The sequence below is a fragment of the Rhinopithecus bieti genome, unplaced genomic scaffold (genome assembly GCF_001698545.2).
Source record: "Rhinopithecus bieti isolate Rb0 unplaced genomic scaffold, ASM169854v2 scaffold_28016, whole genome shotgun sequence".
NCBI lineage: Eukaryota > Metazoa > Chordata > Mammalia > Primates > Cercopithecidae > Rhinopithecus > Rhinopithecus bieti.
In genome coordinates, this window is record NW_016813202.1 from 4,348,973 (window position 1) to 4,356,974 (window position 8,002).

The 8,002-nt window shown below is 41.7% G+C and overlaps 1 long non-coding RNA gene across 1 annotated transcript in view; it reads left to right on the top strand.

The window, feature by feature from the left end:
- LOC108512513 (uncharacterized) overlaps nt 1–5,935 on the top strand; it is a 94,620-nt gene extending 88,685 nt beyond the window's left edge. Inside the window, exon 3 of the long non-coding RNA XR_001880621.1 lies at nt 5,813–5,935. This is a non-coding gene — a long non-coding RNA (uncharacterized LOC108512513). The remainder of the gene's footprint in view (nt 1–5,812) is intronic.
- Nucleotides 5,936–8,002: the final 2,067 nt, after the last annotated feature.

The following is an 8,002-nucleotide window of genomic DNA, read 5'->3' on the forward strand; positions in this document are numbered from 1 at the left end:
GCGGAGCTTCCAGTAAGCTGAGATCCAGCCACTGCACTCCAGCCTGGGTGACAGAGCGAGACTCCGTCTCAAAAAATAAATAAATAAAAATAAATAAAAAAATAAAAAATTTGAAAAGAATTTTAAAAAATAGTTTCTGGCCACATTTATACCGAAATGATAAGGTGGTGGTGGGATGATCTGCAGGAAATCTTGGTCCAGGAAGGGGACGTAGGTTCTAGTCCCTGGCCCATCTCTCCCTGGGAGCAAGTTCAGGCATGTCCTTTCCTCAGACATGAGGAATGAAGGCATGGGCCAGAAGCAAGCGTCTCTACGTTCCCCCAGCTCTGAGTGCCTCTGAAGCATGTGGTTCAGATGTAGGGACATGTTAGATGCTTGCTAGAGAGATAAAATAGAGGGCGAGCTGAAAAAAAATTATCTTTACATGAAGTAAATTAAATGGAAGCCAGTTTCCTCATAAATGCCAACTCTGAACCCTATTAGTCATACATTAAGGCCTGTGATAAGCCAGGCCACCCTAGTCTAAGTGTCCTGAAGCTAGTGATTACCTCCTTGGTGAGATCAGAGGAGCCACAAGAGGCCTAATTTCTGAAACAGCCCTTCTAACAACTTCTCAGGTGTCTTCAATCTGTGTGCTCTCAGTCCTTTGGGAAGACATTATCTGCAAGAAGCTACATTAAAATTCAGATATTTTTTCCACGATTGACTTTACTCTGTGCTTATCTGGTCATATTTATCCTGGCCCCCTAAGTGGTCTCCACTTTGCAAGGCACTGGAGCCACAGAGCCGCTGAGGTACAGCCTCTGATTCAGGGAATTTGCGGCGTGACGGGAGGAAGAGGTGAGGAAATAATGATTGCAGTCCTGTGCCAGGCAGGGGGAGGAGAGGATGCTGGGGAAGCAGGAGTCATGTGGGGAAGTGGATCTGAAAGGCTTCCTGGAGAAATCATGTCTGAGGCAGCCAAACCTAACAACAGAAGGCAATTACTCCTCCCCCAGACCAAGTGGGGGTTTCTCCAATATCAGAAGAGCCCAAACTGCTGGCAGGTAGGGTGATCCGGAGCCCCAGGAACTATGCAGCAAGGGGATATAGTCTCTCCCCACAGGTCCAACACTCCCTTTACCTACTGAGAGATGGATGTTAGGGGGACCGCGAAGGGAAAACCACAACATAATAAGTGGTCTGGCCCAGGAAGCCTCTTTGTGGAGGCACCAGGGGAGCTAGAGGGCATCAGTAGGTGGGACCCTACAATAAGCACCTGGCCTGGGAAGCCTCTTGGTCCCTGCAAACCTGCAACTCCCCTCTCCGACCAAGAGACCCTCCAGCCCCTCAGGCTGGACCTCAGCAGGGACCGGGGGGAGCCTCAGCACACCAGCTATACAAAGCTAAAATGCCCAGAAAACTTAACTCTCATTGGAAGCACAGCCCTTAGAAGTAGGTCAGTACTCCCATGCTAAATCTAAACAGGGTGACTGCCTACTAAAATATAAGAGTTAAATATAACCAGAGTTCTTCTAACATAATAGACAAAAGGTCCAGGACACAATCAATGTCACCCACTGTACCAAGAACCAGAAAAATCTCAACTTGAGTAAGAAAAGACAATGAACTGATTGCAACCCCAAGATGAATCAGATGTTGGAATTTTCTGACAAGAAATTTAAAGCCACCTTCATAAAAATGTTTCGATAATCAACTACAAACTGTCTTAAAGTGAATGTAAAAATAAAAATCTCAGCAAAGAAGTAGATGCTATAAAAAAAAGAAACTCAGGGGGATTGGAGAGATATTGGTCAAAAGATACAAAATTTCAGCTAGATAGGAGGAAAGAGTTCAAGAGATCTATTGTACAACATTGTGACTACAGTTAATAACAATGTATTATATTCCTGAAAATTGCTGTGAAAGTAGATTTTAAGTGTTCTCACTACAAAAGATGGTACGTGAGGTAATGCATGTGTTAATTAGCTTGAATTAGCCATTCTACAATGTATACATATTTTAAAATGTCATCTTGTACACAGTAAATATATATATACATATAAAATTTCATTTGTCATATAAGGAAAGAAGGAAGGAAGGAAGGAAGGGAGGGAGGGAGGGAGGAGGAAAGGGGAAACCCAAATGGAAATTATACTATAGAAAATCCAATAACAGATATGAAAAGTTGCCTGACAATCTCAGTAGTAGAGTGGAGAAGACAAACGTTAGAATCAGTGAACTAGATGACAAATCAATAGAATTTACCCAATGAATAACAGAGAGAAAATAGCAAAGGCAAAAAAAAAAAAAAAAAAAAAAAAAAAAGAAGAGCCTCATGAAAAAATGAAACTTAGTTGCATCATTGGATCTTCAGAAGAAGAAAAGAGACTTGGGATAAAAGAATGAAGGAATAATAGCTGAAAACTTCCCAAATTTGGTGGAAGATATTAACCTACGAATCAAGAAACTGAGAAAACCCCAAATAGGACAAACCAAAGAAATCCATGCCAAGATACATCACAATTTGATTTCTGAAAACTAAAGATAAAGAAAAAAAATCTTGAGAGCAACTACAGAAAAATGATATATTACCTACAGGGAAGCATCAATTTGAATTTTTCATCAGAAACTACGGAGGCCAGAAGGCAGTGACACAACATTTTTCAAGGGCTGAAAGAAAGGAACTGACAACCATGATTTCTATATGGCAAAATTGCCCTTATGTAATGAAAGGGGAAAATAAAGACATTCTCAGACAAAGGAAACTAAGATAATTTGTCATTAGCAGACCTATCTTCAGAGACTGACTAAAGAAAGTTCTTTAAACAAAATGATAGAAGTAGGAAGCCTGGAACACTGGGAAAACAAAAGGACAACAGAAATAGAAGAAATATGGGTACATACTATAGATAATTCTTTTCCTGAGTTTTAGAAATCATAATTTGATAACTGAAACAAAAGTTTTGACGACATCTAATACTCAGGCCAATGATATTTCAATGTGGGGAAGGTAAAGGGACCTAAAAGGAAATAAGGTTTCCACACTTCACTTGCAATGGAAACATTGATACAGTAGGCTAAGATAATAACCAGAGTGACCACTACAACTATACAGATATGCTCAAAAACACTATAAATAAATCAGAATGGAATCCTAAAAATATTCAAGTAATCACAGGAAAGCAAGATACAGAGGAATAAGAACCATAGGAAGCAAATTAAAAACAATAATAAAATGGTAGACATAAGTGCTAACTTGTCAATAATTACCTTAAATGTAAATAATCTAAATGTACCACTATGAAGACAGATTGATAAAGTGGCTAAAACATCATGACCCAACTATATGCTGTTGACAAGAAACACACTTTAAATTCAATGTAGGAAAAAAAGCCCTGAAAATGGAAGGGACCCACTTCAAGTCACATGGCCAGTTAGCACGGCATGGACTAGGATCTGGGTCTCTGCTGCCCACACACCCAGCCCAAGCACACACCGCCCCACTCCAACCCATTTCACCCTACCTTCTCCCTTGTCTATACTCTGGAAGTTCATTTCCCCTTGCATGTAGCAGGAGTGAAGATGTAGGAGGTGGTCCTTTACCTTTAATGAGAATTGAAATAGAGAAATATCTCACATGAGCAACCTGGCTGCAGCTCCTTTTCATCACCCTGGAGTATTCCTGTCTAGCAGAATTTTTCTTGCTAGTATCATGTTGCTGTGTTGGATCTGCACCCTCCCTCATCCTCTGACTCTGCCCCTATAATCTCTTAGGTTATTTCAGAGATGACAGTCCCTAGGTGACAGGCTCGAACTTGAAGCAGCTAATCATCCTTCTGACAACGAAAACTGTTGCATTGTCTGATGTTAACATTTGTGGCCTCTGTGGCAGGGGAGATGCAAAATGGCATCTCCCAGAATCACTTTCCCTATGCAGTTGCAGGGTAGAGTCCGCCACTGAGAGGAGCAGGAGGTGGAGAAGGAATTATTCTAGGAGGAAGTTACAGGCAGATGTGTGGGCAGCCAGCAGGTAGGAGGTTCATGGCAGCTTCCAGGTAAGCATCACCTGCCTGAAAAATGTAGGCAGTGGACCTAGTAGGTGGCGGCTTCTTTAGATGCTGCAGGCTTAGATGGTCTTCAGAAGTTTCTTGGGGTTTCTTGGGACTTGTAGGGGCTTTCCAGTGAGTTCCTTTTCCCCAGTTGTCGTGCTGCAGGTTGAGATTTTGGGGACTGGCTTCTCTTACCTCCACTCTCCAGCTCTCTCAATGATTTTAAAAGCTCTTATGTTCTATGCAAAAGCTCTTCATTTTGCAGCTGTGACTTCTGCTTTCCTGAACTGTGGAGCCACTCAGATCATTTACCAAGTATTTCTGTCTTTCTTCCTTCTGGGCTCAAGAAGGGATTGCCTGGCTATACAAGTTGTGTCAGCCACTAGACTTCTAGGGCAAAGGATGTATGCCCCCTGCTGACTTTTTTTTTTTTTTGAGACATAGTCTCACTCTGTCACCCAGGCTGGAGTGCAGTGGTACGATCTCGGCTCACTGCAACCTCTGCCTCCCAGGTTTAAGCAATTCTGTGCCTCAGCCTCCCAAGTAGCTGGGATTACAGGCTTGTGCCACCATGCCCAGCTAATTTTTGTATCTTTAGCAGAGACGGGGTTTCACCATCTTGGCCAGGCTGGTCTTGAACTCCTGACCTCATGATCCACCCACCTCGGCCTCCCAAAGTGCTGGAATTACAGGCATGAGCCACTACACCCAGTCAATGTATGCCCCGTCTGAGAAGCTTTAAGAGCTGTTGCATCTTTCACCACCTTCCCCTTCCTCTAAATGCTCTGACAGAATCTCTATCATTATGACCCTCACTGCTGCCCCACATTGAACATATAGCATGAGTGAGAAAGCAGCCTGCCATGTCGTTGAGATGTGGCGGTTATTACCATAGTGTCCTCTTGCTTGACCTGCCCACTATGGAAACAAAAACAAATATGGAGGCAGACTAAGATAGTAGTACAGATATTTCACTTCACTATATGATTATTATACAGTATGAAGGTGGTATGTCATCTCAAACTATTGCCTCAATGAGAAAACTGAAAGTGAATCTATACATCTCATAAAAGACAACAACAAAAAAAGGATACAGAAACACAGTTTCTCAATTATTCTACATTTAGAAGAGTGGGAATTTCAGATTCATGAATGTCTTTTCTCCATTCATTCAAAACGTATTTATTGTGCAATACCTATGAGTCAGGTACAGGGTTAGATACTGAAAATAGAAGACGAATAGTTCATGTTCTCAAAAGCTTGTCATCAAACTCTGCAGATGGCATGAAACCACGTCAAAGACAATGTGATAAATGGGAAGGAATAATATTCACCCATTTCTCTAGCATTTACCATGCACCAACTCTATGCAAGCCATTTTATACACTTTATCTCATTTCAGCCCACCACAGTCTTACTAATTGGGAGTTATAATCTCAGTATCAGACTGGAGGGAACTGAGGCTCAGAGAGGGTAAGTAACTAACTTGAGGTTACCCAGGTAGTAAGTGGCAGAGCCAGCATGCAAGCACAGATTGGCATATCTCCAAAGCCTAAGCTCCTTTCAACAGTCATGACATGGTATTAGAACAGAAACATGGGCATGGTACCAAAGGAACTGAGACGGGGCCCACTGCTGTTTGGGGAGTATTAGATCAAAACACTCTGCTTTCAAACCAACTACAAATAGTCTTGGTACAACAGAAAAGGTTTGCTCTATAGGATCCTCAGTGGTCCCCAACTCTAGAATGACTACCTGAAACTAGCATACTCCTCTTCCAGTTCCAAGTGTGTCTATCAGGGAGGAGGGATATGAAGAGCAGACACTACCTCAAGAGTTAATCTCCCACCAAGCTCTCTCCAGCAGCAGAGATCTGCCTTCAGCTCACTGAAATTCCAAATGAAAGGATGGTAAGTTCACCTCATTACCCAGGGAGGGAAACGTGGAGGCTCTCAACCTTCAGTGGCCTCATAGCAAGACACTTGGGAAGCTTCTGGACCCAGACTTAGAGAGCTGGAGGCCAAGTCACTGATGCATACTGAGCTGATGGGCGGGCCTTGTTGCAAATGGGTAAACTGCCTGGCTTGCTGGTAAGAGAAGCAGCCCTGAGACTGAGCGCAGAAGGAGGGAGTCCTGCCTGCTGGGGGTCAGGAATTCAGGAGCCAGTGACAGGCACCTCAGGCTTGAACCAGGGGGATGCTTGAAATAAAGTTGTTTTTGTTGTTCCAACTATGCACAGAGGGTCTTTGCTGGGCTTCTGGATCCTCTTTCTCCGTCCTTCAGGCATTATCTGCTAATGTTTAGGTAAAGAATTCTAAATGGACACTCATTTCTTCTGACGTGGGGCCACAATAGCCCATGGATTTCTATTTTTCAAGTTCATTGGACAAACTAGTGAGTTTCAATGTCCAAGTCTTACACAGTCCACAAAGGACAAAGCTTCCAAGATTCATATAAGGCCAGAACAGGAAGAAGCTTGCATTGGAGAAGAAATTGCTTACACCTAGTTTTAAGTAACTAACTTTCCACATTCTTTGCAATGAAATGTCAGCCTTTCTTTCAGATACTTGGTATATGGGTAGATTTGCTTAGAGATGCTATCTTACATGCTTCTATTTTTTGTCTCTTAAGAAGCTGAAAGCAGAAGGAAATCTCTTCTACTGACCCTAGGAATCTCTCCAGAAATATTTTGGCAGATTCTTTTACTCAAAGGCTGCCCATTGATTTTAAGACAAACAAAGCAACAAACAAAAAACAAAACCTAGTTTGTTGACATTCAGTAATCCCAAATCTTCAATTCCAGGAGTAGCCTCCATTTCTTTTTCTTGTACTGGTTTATGATTTTTCTATTTTCACTGTGCCTTATGAAAATAAAACATGTTAGAGTTTTAACAAGACATCAGGTGCCAGTAGATATTATTGGCATGAAGTTAACCTTTACATTTATTTGTATTTTTTCTTGGTATATTCAATATTTCTTATAGCACCAGATGGGTTGCATTTATCACCTATTCTAGCCTTTGCCCTGACCGATTTTTTTTTATTTCATAATCAGCAAGCTCTGCAAAAACAAAAAAAAAAAGAACTGTCAAGTTATAAAAGCTGTTTTATTCAAGACTATTTTAGTTAAGTATTTTTCTTTCCAGTTTTCTCAGATGTTCTCATGTGAAATGATAGGAAAGGACTAAATGATGTACAACTTTACATTCGTGGAATACATACCACATGTAAGGCACTGCTTTCAATTGCAGTCATAGAAAACTTAGCTCTGAATAAAAGCATGAACAATAGAGAAGGTTTACTACCTCACATCATAGAAGTCCCAAAGTAGGATCACTCCTAGTTGGCTAATTCAGTGACTCAGTGCCATCAAAGCCACCATCCCTTTTTGCCATCCTGGGGCTCCCCTGAAAGTCACAATATGACTGTCATTCTCAAGATGATATTGCTAAGTAGAAGAGGCTGACTCTTCCTCTAGGTCTCTTTCTAAGAACGAGGAAGCCTCTGCAAGAATGTCCCAAGCAGATGTTTCCTCATATCATATCAGCCACAATTCCCTCCAAGCCTCAGTTCACCACCAACAAAGGAATTGGACTAGCTAATTCCCTTGGAGATGCTCCTGGCTGCACAAAGCTGAGCTAAACCAGAAGGAAGAGACATGGATGCGAGTGAACGTTCAGAAGGGATTGCTACATATAACTCATTGCACTTAGTCCCCACAACAACCTTATGAGGTAACCACTATTATCCCCATTTAATAGAGGGGAAACTGAAGCCTAGGAATTTTAAATCCTTTGTGTGATTATCCACACAAAAACATAACAGGACCAAGTTTCAAGAATTGTCTTTCTAACGAATTCAAACTCGATTGGAGCCATTTCACACTCTTACTTAGAGGTTACAATGCTTCTCTGTTTTAATAATTAAGTCAAAATTAGCAAGCTGAAGGCACAGAAACCACAGAGCTTTAG